The sequence below is a fragment of the Gossypium arboreum genome, chromosome 12 (genome assembly GCF_025698485.1).
Source record: "Gossypium arboreum isolate Shixiya-1 chromosome 12, ASM2569848v2, whole genome shotgun sequence".
Taxonomy (NCBI): Eukaryota; Viridiplantae; Streptophyta; class Magnoliopsida; order Malvales; family Malvaceae; genus Gossypium; species Gossypium arboreum.
The window spans coordinates 77809726-77826076 of record NC_069081.1 but is presented as its reverse complement, the minus strand read 5'-3'; the positions used below and the strand labels follow the sequence as shown (position 1 = coordinate 77826076).

The 16351-nt window shown below is 34.3% G+C and overlaps 2 non-coding genes across 2 annotated transcripts; both read left to right on the top strand.

The window, feature by feature from the left end:
- The first annotated feature begins 4167 nt into the window (after positions 1-4167).
- LOC128285900 (small nucleolar RNA R71) lies at positions 4168-4274 on the top strand. The gene has a single exon (XR_008276447.1). It is a non-coding gene; the product is annotated as a small nucleolar RNA R71 (small nucleolar RNA).
- Positions 4275-6822: 2548 nt separating this feature from the next.
- LOC128286071 (small nucleolar RNA R71) lies at positions 6823-6929 on the top strand. Its single transcript, XR_008276616.1, has one exon. It is a non-coding gene; the product is annotated as a small nucleolar RNA R71 (small nucleolar RNA).
- Positions 6930-16351: the final 9422 nt, after the last annotated feature.

Genomic DNA, 16351 nt, shown 5'->3' with positions numbered 1-16351 from the left:
CAGTACAGAACTCGGATAATGTTCTTGTTGATTTATCTTGAAAATAGACTCATTAGGGATTTTAAAAATATAAGTTTAAGACTCTAATTATTTTTATCCAAAATTTTGTGATTTTCCAAAGTCAGAACAGGGGATCACGTAATCATTCTGAACCAGTCTCACAAAAACATAAATATCTCAAAATATAGAACACCTTTTCTTGCTATGCTTCTTTTATATGAGAATAGACTCCTTAAGATTTAATTTGATATCTTATTCAGTCTCTGATTTAATTTATACTATTTTTGGTGATTTTCAAAATCACATCATTGCTACTGTCCAAAACAGTTTTATTGCTAATTCACTCTTTCACACTTTCTTTGTATTAACCTCATTTTAACATACATATAACAAATCATTTTCACCACATTTCATACATCACAAGTATAGGCCCATGATCACAAGATCACCATAAAATCATCCTCATGTATAACTTACTTGTTTATAACCTTACCACAACATGGCCGTGTCTCTACTTGTGTGGAATATACCTAGGCTATTTTCCAAGCTTTGGTCAACCTTAATCTCTTACACATTTATACAAAATCAAAAGCATATAACATGGTATTCATTTAATGATTAAATATTCTCAATTAAACCACAAACATAGCATTTGTATGTCATCATACATGTGTCTCTCATACTCATTTTACCTTGTTTATTATAGTACCACTTATACATTTATACCAAGATTATCATCTTACAAAATATCTTTAGCTTAATCATCAAGCATTCATATTTAAAACTAGATCATATCTTTATAAAATACCACAATTCAGATACGTAAAATAACATGTTTTCCTGAAACATTTCAATTCAACTCCATACCCAACAAGCATTACATTGAGACTAGTCATATATATATATATATACATGTCATGATACATATCATTCTCTTTCTGTTTTCTTATAAACCCATATCATTTATTTCATTATATCAATATTTCATATACCATAGTTTCCATGTATTCCACATATATTTATTTTCCTCCTCCTCCTCTCCATTCCACATCCTTAATGTATATAGCATTCTTGTAAGTACGATTTCACAATTTACTAATAAATGCTCACATCAAACTATCCACACGAGTCATAGTCACTTAATTATTTATAATTCAAGCTACAGAGTCCCAAATTAAGATCTGTAAATTTCCCCTAAAACTAGACTCATATGTATTTCCACCATAAAATTTTCATAATTTTTGGTTTACCCAATTAGTACAGTTTATTCATTAAAATCTCCCCTATTTCACTTTCTGACAGTTCTGACCTCTCTTCACTAAAAATTAATTATCTCACAGTACAGAACTCGGATAATGTTCTTGTTGATTTATCTTGAAAATAGACTCATTAGGGATTTTAAAAATATAAGTTTAAGACTCTAATTATTTTTATCCAAAATTTTGTGATTTTCCAAAGTCAGAATAGGGGATCACGTAATCATTCTGAACCAGTCTCACAAAAACATAAATATCTCAAAATATAGAACACCTTTTCTTGCTATGCTTCTTTTATATGAGAATAGACTCCTTAAGATTTAATTTGATATCTTATTCAGTCTCTGATTTAATTTATACTATTTTTGGTGATTTTTCAAAATCACATCATTGCTACTGTCCAAAACAGTTTTATTGCTAATTCACTCTTTCACACTTTCTTTGTATTAACCTCATTTTAACATACATATAACAAATCATTTTCACCACATTTCATACATCACAAGTATAGGCCCATGATCACAAGGTCACCATAAAATCATCCTCATGTATAACTTACTTGTTTATAACCTTACCACATCCTGGTCCCTTAATGAACACATCATTCACATAATCAAGTTCCTGCACTTATTCATCACAAAACTCACAAAGCAATACATAGAAAGTCTCCCGTTGAACACTTCGGATCAATCCTCGATACTTGGTGGTTTCAGCACATAGCTCCACCCATCATATAGTTCGGCTCTCTTGTACACATGGTGAACATTCGGTACCACCCATGTGACCTAGCCAATTTATTTCGTAGCTCTCTTGTCTACATGGTGTCCTTCACCTGGAACCACGCATGCGACCTAGCTACATATATCCCGTAACTCTCTTGTCTACATGGTGTACACATAGTATCACCCATGCGACCTAGCTACATCATAATGTCTTGTAGCTCTCTTGTACACATGATGTGCACTCAGCACCATACATGTGACCTAGCTACATACTATTGTATCATCCAATCTTTCCAAAGGTTCAACCGGGATTTCTCATTGATGTATTACTTACATATAAACTTACATCTCATTTAATATCAAGGCAATAACATTAAATTACACATTGCCTTATTAAAAATCATATGAACTTACAATTTTCCATATTATCCATAATCATAGAAATCACATTTATGTATGATAATTCAATGCACTTCATGTACCATAGACATATTTTTAAATCAATTCATAAACTTGACACCATAATCATTTAATTTAATATAATTCAATTAATTCACTAAATTTAACTTTCAAATATAAATTACAACATTATTGCTGTATTATTATCATACCAACTTACAAACTTTCAACACCTTGGAATTCATAATGAATATATCAATTTTACATTGAAACATGCATAAATTAATGCTTATTATACATATGAACTTACCTCGATACTAAAACGACCATTTTACCAACTTTCTCAATTTTCGATTTTTCTCTCATTCTAGGTTCAAATCTCATTTTTCGGGATCTAAAACGTCATATTTTACTTATTTAATTAATGTACTATTCAAAACAGTCCTTAACTCAAATGTTTGAAAAATTACAATTTTGCCCCTAAACTTTTACATATTTACACTTTTGCCACTAGGCTCGGGAATTAAACTTCATCCCTTAGTCTTATGTTTTATGACATGCTGATCACTTTTCCCTTCTATGGTAACATCAAATTCTCACTCTAACATATACTTATGACTATTAGGTATTTTTACCGATTAAGCCCTTTTACTCGTTTTCACTCAAAACCGAGTAGCACAAGTTGTCTAACATAATTTAAAACCTCATATTCTATTATAAAACAGAAAAATAAACACATTTCACCTATGGGTATTTTTCCAAATATGAACCCTAGCTTAAATTATTGCTAGAATAAGCTTAATCAAATTACCGAGATTCCAAAAACGTAAAGAACTTGAAAAAGGGGGTTATAACGGACTTACTATTGAGCTTGGAAAGCTTGAAAACCCTAGCCATGGCTTCCCCCATGCTAATTTCGGCCTCCATGAGAAAGATGAGTCAATTTTGGCTTTATTTTCCCTTTTTATTTCTTTTAATTACCAAATGACCAAAATGCCCTTCCTTACTAAACTTTCAAAAATTCCATCTATGTCCAATTTTTTTCCATCACTTAAATTGGTCAAATTTCTATTTAAGACCTCCTAATTAATATTTCAAAGAAATTTCATACTAGAAACTTCTAGAATGCAAGTTTTGCAACTTATTCAATTTAGTCCCTAACTTCAAATTGAGCACTTTATGCATAGAATTTCTTCACGAAATTTTCACACAATATGCAATCATATCATAGACCTCAAAATAATCATAAAATAATTATTTCTATCTCGGATTTTGTGGTCCCGAAACCTCTGTTCCAACTAGACCCAATTTTGGGCTATTACAGGCCTCCCCATGAGAAATTTGGGTGGTTCCTCCATCCTGCATTGTAAGTGTTACTATAAGGATTATTTTGAGGTCGAGGATTATTACCCATATAATTTAATTACTCGTTTTCCATGATGTGGCCATAAGGTGGGTATTCTAAATTGCTCATCCCTCCTCCACTCGCATTGCATTGCATTACTGAATGAACCTGTGAAGAACCAAGAAAACCATCAATTTTTCTATTCAAAAGTTCTACCTGATTAGAGAGTATGGTGATCAAATCGACGTTAAAAATGTCAGTTGCTTTCGTTGGCTTTGTCCTCATGACTTGCCACTAATAATTATTCAGTGACATCTCTTCTATAAATTCATAAGCATCCTCAGGTGTCTTATTATTGATAGTCCCACCAGCGGCTGCGTTAACCATCTGTCTAGTTGAAGGATTCAGGCCATTGTGAAAAGTTTGAACCTGTAGCCAGGGTGCTAAACCATGGTGAGGGCACCTTCTCAAAAGATCCTTGTATCCCTCCCATGCATCGTAGAGTGTTTCTAGATCCATCTACACAAAATAAGAGATATCATTCCTTAATTTAGCCGTTTTAGCCGACAGAAAATATTTTAGTAAAAACTTTTCGGTCATTTGTTCCCAAGTAGTGATTGACCCTCGTGGTAACGAGTTCAACCACTGTTTAGCCTTATTCCTTAATGAAAAGGGAAATAATCGAAGACTAATAGCATCATCAGAGACGCCATTGATTTTAATTGTGTCGTAGAGTTCCAGAAAGTTCGCCAAGTGAGTGTTTGGATCCTCATCCTACAAACCATCAAACTGAACAAATTGCTGTATCATTTGAATCGTGTTAGGTTTCAGTTCAAAATTATTTGTAGCAACAGCAGGCCTAACTATACTTGTCTCAGTTCCTGTTAAATTCGGTTTAGCATAATCATACATAGTGTGTGGAGCATGATTTTGATTTACTGGATCAGCAGCAATCGTAGAAGGTAACGGATTTTCCTGATTTTCAGCCATCTCCTCGGTTGTGGTTTGAATATCGTCCTCTTGCTTTTCCTCTGTGTATCTTAAGCTTCGCCTTATTTCTCTTCAGTTTCTGCGAGCTGTGTGACCGATCTCACGATCAAAAAGTAAAGGTCTCGATGGGTTTTTTCTAGTCATACACTATAAAAAAAACCTGTCAAAAGCGAATAAAAGAGAAAATTAGAAAATAAAATAAAAATTTAAATTGCAAATAAAGTAAAATGGCTAACGTAATAAAAATCGAGTGTTCCTAATATCTTAGTTCCTCGACAACGGCGCCAAAAACTTCATATGCTCATCGCGATAAGTTTTAAAAATTTATAATTAACCTTTCTTGAAACTAACTATTATCCCGATGAAGGCAAGTGTACCTATCGAACAGCAGTATAGCTTTAGCAAGACCGGATTGTCGAACCCAAAGGAACCAGGAGTACTAGTAATTACTTTCTTTTTATTATCTAGCCTAAAAATTAAGGGATTTGTTTATCTAAACTAATTAACTAAGCTAAGGGTGCACAGAGAGGAAATTGGGGAAAAACTTTTGGGAAAACTCGATTGATTAAGACAATACCCAAGGAAAAATCCACCTAGACTTTACTTGTTATTTGACTCTGAATCAGACGATTTTTTCATTTGACTTGATCCGTAGAAATCCATAAGATATATTATTATCTCTCTCGAGACTAATAACGTCTAACCCTAGGTTGATTAATTGAAATCTCTTTCTAATTAACACCTTAGTATTGCATTAACTCGATCTATGGACTCCCTTATTAGGTTTCACCCTAATCTGGCAAAATCTTGTCACCCTATCTCTAGGTGTGCAATCAATTTCGCTTAATTACGACAAATTTACTCTTAAACAGGGACTTTTGCTCCTCTGAATAAGCGCATTAACTTGAATCAATATCCTGGAATATTAAAACAAGAATTAAGAACACATGATTAAGAACAAGTCAAATATTTATCATACAATTCAGATAATAATAACAAGATCCGTCTTAGGTTTCATTCCCCTTAGGTATTTAAGGGGTTTAGTTCATAATTATGAAAGAAAACATCTCAAAAGAATAAAGATAACAAAACATAAAGAAAACCCAAAACTCGTGAAGGAAATTGAAGGGAGATCTTTAGTCTTGACGATGAATCCGGCTTCTGAGATGGATCAATCGGCTTTCCTTGAGTAATTCCTTGCCTCTTACTCTGTGTGTCCTCTAGGTGCCTCCTCAGGTGTTTAAATAGGCTTTAGAATGCCTAAAAGCCCTCAAGAGTGGCCTTTTCCGAATAGAAGTAAACTTGGGCTCGACAGGGACACGCCCGTGTGACACGCCCATGTGCGATTTCTTCAATCCATGTTCAAGGCTGTTACATAGGCACGGGCGTGTGGTCTACCCGTGTAAGTCGTGCTTCGATTTTGCCAAATGGACACGGTTGTGTGGCTTACCCATGTGAGGAATCGAGGCCGTGTTGATTTCCCATGTTGGTCTATTTTCTCCATTTTCAGCCCATTTCTCGCTCTTTTTACTCTCCTATGCTCACCTAAGTATAAAACATGAAGTTAAAGGATTAGGAGCATCGAATTCACCAAATCTAAGGATAATTCATCCAAAAATATGCTAAACATAAGGTAAAAATATGTATAAATTATGGTTTATCAGGATGGTTCCTCCAACCTGCATTGTAAGTATTACTATAGGGATTATTCTGAGGTCTAGAATTATTACCCATATAGTTGACTTGTTCGTTCGTTGTGCTAGGATCGCAGGCTAGGCATTCTGGATTATTCCTCCCTCCTCCACTTGTATCGCACTACATCAACGAATGTACCTGTGTAGAACCATACAAACCATTAATTTTCTTACTTAAAAGTTCTACCTGGTTTGCTAATATGGTGACCGCGTCTACGTTAAAAACACCAGATATTTTTGTTGGCTTTGTTCTCATGACTTGCCACTAATAAATTATTCAGTGACATCTCCTCTATAAACTCATAAGCCTCCTTAGGTGTTTTATTATTCAGAGTCCCATAGCAGATGCATCGATGAATTGCCTACTTGAGGGGTTCAAACCATTGTAAAAAGTCTGAACCTGTAGCCATAGAGGTAACCCATGGTGAGGGAACCTTCTCAATAAGTCCTTATATCTTCCCCATGCATCATATAATGTTTTCAAATCCATCTGTACGAAGGAAGAGATATCATTCCTTAGCTTTGCTGTCTTAACTGGTGGAAAATACTTTAACAAAAATTTCTAGGTCATTTGCTCCCATGTAGTGATAGAACCTCGTGGTAGGGAGTTCAACCACTGTTTAGCCTTATTCCTTAATAAGAATGGAAACAACCGAAGGCGAATGGCATTATCAAAAATGCCATTAATTTGAAAAGGGTCGCAGAATTCTAAGAAATTAGCCAAATGAGTATTTGTGTCTTCGTCTTACAAACCATCAAACTGAACAAACTGTTGAATCATTTGAATAGTGCTAGGTTTCAGGTCAAAATTTTTGCAGCAACAACAGGTCAAACAATACTCAATTCAGCTCCAATTAAGTTGGGCTTGGCATAATCGTACATAGTACGAGGAGCAGGATTCAGATTTACAGGATTTTCAGCAACCACAAGAGGTAACTGCTTATTTTGATTTTCTGCCATCTCTCAGCAATAATGTCCTCTTGCTCTTCTAGTGTACTCTATCGACTCTGCCTTGCTTCTCTACGATTTTTTCGAGTTGTACTTTTGATCTCACTGTCGAATACTAGAGGTCCTGATGGGTTTCTTCTAGTTATAAACTAAAGAAACCTGCCAGAAGCAAATAAAAGAAAAGTTAGTAAATTAAAATAAAAACAATAAAAAATAAAAATGGCTAAAGTAATAAAAATTAAGTGTTCCTAATATTTTAGTCCCCGACAAAGGCGCCAAAAACTTGATGACATCACGAACTAACTAAGATACGACAAAGGAAAGTGCACCTATCGAATTTTAGTATAGCTATAATGAGTCAGGAATATCGTATCCACGAAGACTAAAAGTACTAGTAGTTACTATCTTTTTATTATTTAGCCGAATAAATTGAAGGATTTGTTTTAAAATCTAATTTTAACTAAACTAATTACTAAGTGACAGAGAGCGAATTGGGAAAAATACTTGAAGAGAACTTATGAGGGAGACAACACCCAGGAAAGAATCCACCTAGACTTCAGTTATTATTCTAGATCTGAATTAAACGATTTATTCATTTGACTTGATCCGTAGAAATCCCTAAATTATATTAATATCTCTTTCGAGAGTAAAAATAACTGACTCTAGGTTGATTAATTGAAATCTCTTTCAAATTAAACCCCTATTGTCACATTAACTCGATCTATAGATTTCCTTATTAGATTTGACTCTAATCTAGTAGATTTATGTCGCCCTATTTCTAAGGTTGCATGCAACTCTATTCAATTATGTGAGATCTATTCTTAGACAGGGACTCTTGCTCTACTGAATAAGCACATCAATCATGAATTAATATCCTGAAAACAGTAAAAACATGGAATAAGAACACATAATTGAGATCAAGAAAAAATATTTATCATATAATTCAGAAGAAATCAAATAATAAGATCCGTCTTAAGTTTCATCTTCCCTAGGTATTTAGGGAATTTAGTTCATACTGTGTGAGGAAAACATCTCAAAAATAGGAAAATAACAAAACATAAAGAAACCCAAAAACTTCGAGAGAAATTGAATGGAGATTTTCAGTCTTAAAGGAGATTCTACTTCCGAGTTGAATCTGTTGGTGTTTTTCAAGTAATTTCTACGTTCTACTCGGCGTCCCCCCATTTAGGTCCGCTTCTAGTGTGTATTTATAAACTTTTGAATGCTCAGAAACCCCAAAAATTGGCTTTTTCTACATGTTTTGGAAACAGGGAGTGATATCGACACAGGCTGCCACATGGGTGTGTGGCCATCCCATGTGGTTCACACGGGTGTGTGCTCAGCCCGTGTGGGATTGGCTTGGCCGTGTAAATCCTTAAGACAACCCATTTTTTTCCAATTTTGGCTCGTTTTCCTCTCCTTTTGCTTCCTTATGCTCACCTAAGTATATAAACATGAAATTAAAGGATTAGAAGCATCAAATTCACTAATTTATGTAATAAATCATCCAAAAACATGCCAAGCATGGGATTAAAACATGTTACATTTATGGTTTACCACTGGACCTAGTTGCAACAATCTCAAAAACATAAAAATTACAAGAATCAAGATCAAAATGGACTTACATGCAAGCTTTTTAAATGCTAGCTGAAGCTTCTCCTCACCCTGGCTTTGGCTTTTGGCCATTGAAGAAGAAAATGAAAGTGACATTTGTTTCTTTCATTACTTAAATTTGTTTTAGCTTAGTTTAATTTATAAATTTTCCATTATAATTACTTTATATTGTCATTTTTCTTTATTTAACCATCCAACTAAATTCTTTTGAAACTAATTGTTATATTGGTCCTTCCCCATATAATTTATAAACTATTTAATCATTTAATTAAATTAATCACTATCTTTTGCACCTTTTTCAATTTGCTCGTTTTTCTTTAATTAACTATCTAAACGTTAATATTTCTAAACCAAATTTTAATAAGAATCTAATGACTCTATAAATATTCTAAAAATAATATTTATGAGTCAATACAACAGAAATTTATGGTCCCGAAACCATTGTTCCGTCACCACTGAAAATCGGGTTGTTACAAAAGGAAACATAAATTTTCTACTTAAAGCATCAGCAACAACATTAGCTTTTCCCGGATGATAGTCAATGATCAAATCATAATGTTTTAGCAATTCAAGCTATCTACGTTGTCTCAAGTTCAGATCTTTCTATGACATCAAATATTTCAAGCTTCTTGATCCGTGAAGATATGACATTTCTCTCCGTACAAATGATGTCACCAAATCTTCGAAGCAAGGATAATAGCTACAAGCTTTATATCATATGTCGAGTAACTTTTCTCATGTGGTTTCAACTGTCGAGACGCATAAGCTACCACTTTGCCTTCTTGCATTAAAACACAACTCAAACCATTCAATGAAGCATCGCTATAAACCACAAATTCTTTACCAGACTCTATCTAAACCAACACAAGGGCCTCAATCAACAAGGCTATCAGCTGTTCAAAGATTTGTTGACACTTTTTGGACATTCGAACTTGACATCTTTCTAAAGAAGCTTTGTTAACACCGTAGCAATCATAAAAAATCTCTTTATGAATCTTCGATAGTAACCAGTCAAACCCAAAAAAATTTTGATTTCTGAAACATTTCTCGGAGGCTTCCAGTCAATTATGGTCAATATTTTACTTAGGTTAACCCTAACACCATCTGTTGATGCCACGTGCCCTAAAAATCCAACTTCTCGGAGCCAAAATTCATATTTTCTAAACTTAGCAAATAATTGTTTTTCATGCAAAGTTTGCAAAATGATTCTTAGATTCTGAGTATGATTATTTCATCTCGTGATTAGATCAGGATATCATCAATGAATACAACAACAAATTTGTCAAGATACGGCTTGAATATTCGATTCATTAAATCTATAAACACACTAGGTGCATTGGTCAAACCAAATGGCGTAACAAGAAATTCATAATGACTGTGCCTAGTTCTGAAAGAAATTTTCGGTACATCTAAATCTTTAACCCAAAGCTGATAATATCCAGAATGGAGATCAATCTTTGAAAATACTATTGCACCTTTCAGCTGGTCAAACAAATCACTGATACATGGCAATGAATATTTGTTCTTAATAGTGACTTTGTTGAGCTGTTGATGGTCGATACACAATCACATAAACAAGTCATTTTTCTTAACAAACAAAGCAGGAGCACCCCAAGGAGAAAAATTAGGCCAAACAAATCCTCAGTCTTTCAACTCTTTCAACTGTGCTTTTAATTTTTTTAATTCTGTAAGCGTCATTCTATACGAAGTTCTCGATATCGGATATGTCCCCAGCACTAAATCAATAGAAAACTCAACCTCTCTAACTGGCGGTAAACCTGGTAACTCTTCTAGAAACACATCTGTGAACTCACAAACAGTCAAAACCAATTCTAATTTCAATTTTGAAACCTTGGAATAAAATATGTAAGCTAGATACGCCTCATAGCCCTTTCTAACATATTTTTGTTGCCATCATAGCTAAGATAACATTAGATGTACCATCCAATCTATCTGATTCAATTCAAATCTTTTCACCATTCTCACATTTCAACTCCATATGCTTTCATCTATAGTTCACAACGACACCATGCAAAGTTAATCAGTCCATACCCAAAATTACATCAAACTTATCAAATGCCAATAACATCAAATCAGCCAGAAAGTTGCAATCCCGAATCATGAAAGGACAATTTTTACAGACTTTATCAACTAACACATACTAGCCTAAAGGATTTGTTACTTTAATCATAAATTCAGTAGACTTAAAAGGTATTTTCTTATTCAAAACTAAAGTTGTGCATGCATATGAGTGCGTTGACCCTAGGTCAATCAAAGCATTAACATTAGTATCAAAGATAGAAAATGTACCAATGATCAAATCAGGTGCTGAAGCTTCCTCTTGAGCCCGAATCATATAAGCCCTAACTGGTGCTCATGCCTCAGATCGAAAGCAGAATCCTTTATTCTACATCGAATATTACCCACATTACCACTATTTCTGGATGGTCTCCCTCTCGCAGATGTATTACTCGAACGAGTATTTTGAGCTTTTCTTTATTTGATCTTTCAGGGCAATCTTTGAGAAAATGATTGTAAGAATCATATTTGTAACATGACCGTCTTTCAATCAGCATTCTCCAAAGTGTCATCTATTACATTGTTGACATTCAGGTTTGTTGTTTCTGACACTATCCACACTCGTTACAAATATAGCCAAAGGTTTTGAACTCGAATATTGTTTACCTTTGACTCTCCTCAAGAAACCTACTGAAGCTGATGAACAACTGTGGAATTCCTTTAATTTATTTGATAAATATGAAAATGATTTTTCCATAGGCCGTTTACCAGTGTCCCGAATTTCAGAATCTGCTTTCTTTTTTGCTTTGTTGAGTTCTTCAGCCTTCTATGCTCTATCAACCAGAACTATGAATTCTTTCAACTTTAGAATCCCAACTAACAACTTGATATCTTCATTTAAACCATCTTCAAATTGGGTACACATAGCAACCTTTGTTGGTACACATTCCTAGGCATACTTACTGAGTCGCAAAAATTATCTCTCGTACTCAGCTACTGACATACGACCTTGCTTCCATTCTAGAAATTCTTTGCATTTCTTGTCGACAAATCTCTAGCTAACATATTTCTTTCTGAGCTCTATTTGAAAGAATTTCCAATTCACACGATCTTTAGGCATTACTATAATCAAGGTGATCCACCACTGAAATGCTAAGTCTTTCAATAGAGAAACAACACATTTTAAGCATTCAATTAGTGTACAAGATAATTCAACAAAAACTCTCACTATGTTTTCTAACTAGAACTTAGCTATTTCTGGATCGTCTTCGGCTAAACTGCGGAACTCTTCAGCCCCATACTTTTGAATTTTATCAACTGGAGGCTTGGTTGCTTGAACTTGATCCAATCCTCGAGGAATAACAAGGATAGGTTGGGGTCAGGGTGGACGTGGAGGTTGTTGAGCCAACGGGTTCATTCTCACAAACTCTGTAAACTATTCAAACATCATCTGGAAGAAGGCTTCTTTAGCCTCCCCTCCCTAGCCCTCAGTTACGAGCCAACTACTAGAGACTACTCCATGAACGGAGGCCTGCGCGTTACTTTCAACCTCATCAAAATCATCTCAGTTGAATGAAATTATATCTATATGAAAACATAATTCAATTTGTGTAACACCCCTCACCGGTATCCAACATCGGGACAAGGTTCGAGGCGTTATCGGACTTAAACATTCACAACATGCAAAACCGGGCCACAAAATTTCACCAAAAATTAAAACATCTCGAACACATGCATATCGTCCCTTACATAGCTCTTCAAAACCTATAACATACATTGGGGTGATTCGGGACTAAACCAAGAACTTTGAAAATCTTTGGGCAACTTAACTAATTTTCTTGCTTCGGAGAGTCACACGCCCGTGTGGATTGGGCTGTGTGGTCAATTTCAAGGCTATTTTTCAAGCAAATTGTCACCCTTAATTACCTACATACACTTATAAATTTTCATAGAAATTGAGATGACATATTTGAGAAATTATATATTCACAATCAAGACACAAGATGACATTCTTACAACAACACATAACATATTACCCACCATGCATGGCAAACAAGTATATGCATATCACCAATATCAGACATAACATGAATAGCTAGATTTATAAGTCAGAATCATTAGCTCACTAAAGACCAATATATTTGGCCAAATTATAACAACACATGTTATAAAACTAGGTCCCTATACATGCCACTCACTTGATAATTCTAGCATATGTGTTTGTACTATCAAGGTGTTGGTTGATAGCATAATGCTGCCTCTGACGATCTCCAACCCCGAGTTAACCTGACAACACTAAAAGAAATGGAAAGGAGGGGGTAAGATTTACGCTTACGAAGCTCGCATGAAAATAATAAGCAATTTACTAACATGTTTTCCATAGTAAAACTATCCCAATTGTACATTTACACATGTTCTGGTTAAGCTGTTTTCTTGGTCACAGTCACTAAATCATTTATATCTGGTGCTATGGAACTTGAAATTAAGATCCATAAATTTTCCCAGAAACTATACTCATATATCTTTCCACCATAAAATTTTTAGAATTTTCAGTCTTGCCAATAAGTACAATTTATTATTTAAATTCTCCCCTGTTTTTCTATTTGACAGCTTCAACCACTCTTCACTAAAATTTAATTATCCTTTGATACCAAATTCAAATGAGGTTCTAGTTTCTTTATTATAAAAATAAATTAAATAATAAATCCAACCATATAAAGTATGTTCCTTATAAATCCAACCATATAAAGTATGTTCCTTAACTATCTTTGTACAATTTTTAATGATTTTTACAATTTAGAATAGCGGATCAGGAAATCAATCTAAACCAGTCTTACAAAAATATAAATATCTCAAAATACAGAATACCTTTGTTTTCTCTATTTCTTTTATATGAAAATAGATTCAATAAGATTTAATTAAATATTGCATTCCACTTCTAGTTCAACTTCTATTATTTTTGGTGATTTTTCAAAGTCACTCCCCTGTTGCTGTTTTAGACTGTTTATCCCAAATTTCATTCCTTCAGTGAAATTTCTTATTATCAACTTTCAAGATAATACTTATCCATATTCATCTTATCAAAAATTCAATCACCTATCTAACTCATAATTCAAAACTCATATATTCATATTTCAGTATTATCCCACATTTTTTTTCACGTTATATTTCATTTAGCAAACTTGTTTCTCCCGGTGAACACTTCATAAAGTAACAATATCCGGTGGTTTTAGCACATAGCTCCACACTATTGGGCTAACATGTAATTGTGCCATACACACTTAGCACCACATTTCAAATTAACATGTATAACCGTGGCATATCCACTTAGCACCACATTACATGTTTAAACGTGGTATATCCACTTAGTACCACGTTAATGAATCAATATATGTAATCATGGCATATCCACTTAGGACCACGTTACATGTTTAACCATGGTATATCCACTTACACCACGTTAATGAATCAATATATGTAACCGTGGCATATCCACTTAGCACCACGTTTCATGTTTAACCGTGGCATATCCACTTAGCACCACGTTTCATGTTTAACCGTGGTATATCCACTTAGCACCACATTAATGAATCAATATATGTAACCGTGGCATATCCACTTCGCACCACGTTACATGTATAACCGTGGTATATCCACTTAGCACCACGTTTTTTCATTCTGAAGATTCAACCGAGATTTCCTCATTTAATCTCAATTCATCAACCACAAATCACCGTTTGTGTCCATTAATTGACCAATACTAAAACTTATTTCATTTGCACTCTCTTCACAAGTCCATTTCATTTCACATGTCAAACATGTACTCATGAGTTTTGAGTATGTACCTGTGCTATCTCTTAGCACAACCAATCATGCAAACAGGACAATCATATGCAAGATCTCATATTCTCGGTAATCACCCATTTCTTTTAAATATCATATCCCATTAAATTTCTATTAACATCAAATTTAATACAGTTTAACAAATTATATTTCACGTATATCAATAATAACATGAATAATAGGCTTATTAAATCACGCAAACTTACCTCGGATCTAGAAATGACAATTTACCATTCTAGTCCATAACCTTGTATTTTCCCGATTTAAGCCCAAATCTCGATTTCCTTGATCTATAATATCACATTTAGCCTACTAATTAGTCACACTATTCATATGGGTCTAAAAATCATATTTTTACAAATTTTCATTTTGATCCCTATTTTTACAAATTTTCATTTTGATCCCTAAACTTTTGCATATTTGCACTTTTGTGACAGCCCAAAATTGACCTTAGTCGGGATGTGGTTTCGGGACCACAAAACCGAGGCATAAAAATAATTTAAAATTTATTTTGATGCCTATAATATGTGTGTGCTCATGTGTGACATTTTTGATGATTGATTTAGTGTTATAAAGGTGAATTTCACTAGAAGGGACTTAGTAGTGAACTTTGAAAGTACGATAGGGAAATGTGTGATGACTAATTAAAGCATGCATGCAAAACTATGGACTTGCATGTCAAATTTCCCCAAAACAAGCTAGTGGCCGGCCATGACATGGTTTATGGGCAAAGAAAACATGTTGAAACATGTTTTGTTAATGCATGATGAATTAAATGATAAAATAATTAATGATGTTGGATGAGAAACAAAAAAAATCAAAAAATAGCTCATCCTTTCCCCATTGCGGGCAAGTGAAAGAAAAACAAGAAAAAAATTGTTCATCCTTGTTCTTTCCTTTTTGGCCGAAAATACTAAGGGAGGAGATAGGATTTTTGCTTCATGCTTGGTTTAGAAGAGATCTAGAAGGAGATTTGGCTAAATTTGCATCAAGATTAAGCTCAAGAGCTTAGAGGGCCACAATTGGATAAGGGGAAGGAAAAAGTGATCGAATAGCCGTCAAAGCCGTTCGACAACATCCGAGGTAAGTCCTCAAGAAATGACCCTACTCGAATTATGTGAAATGAAAAATTGATGTGTAATGACTATTGATTTATGTGTGTATGAGTATTTGAATGATACCTGGGCTAAGTTCCGAAGGCGATTATGCTAGTGATATGTTTGTGTTTGAGCCTTAGTAACGAAAATGAAATATGAATGGGAAATGATTATTGATGTATATGTGTGCATGAGCAATTGAATGATATCCGCTAAGTCCCAAGACATTTATGCTGGTAATTACATCCGGTTAAGACCAAGGCAATTGTGCTAGTGACTACATCCGGCTAAGACCAAGGCATTTGTGCAAATTGTGAAATCTAGGTTAAGTCCCGAAGGCCTTTGTGCGGGTTACCATAACCGCTATGTCCCAAGGCGTTTGAACGAGTAGCTATATCTGGTTAAACTCAAGGTATGTGATTTG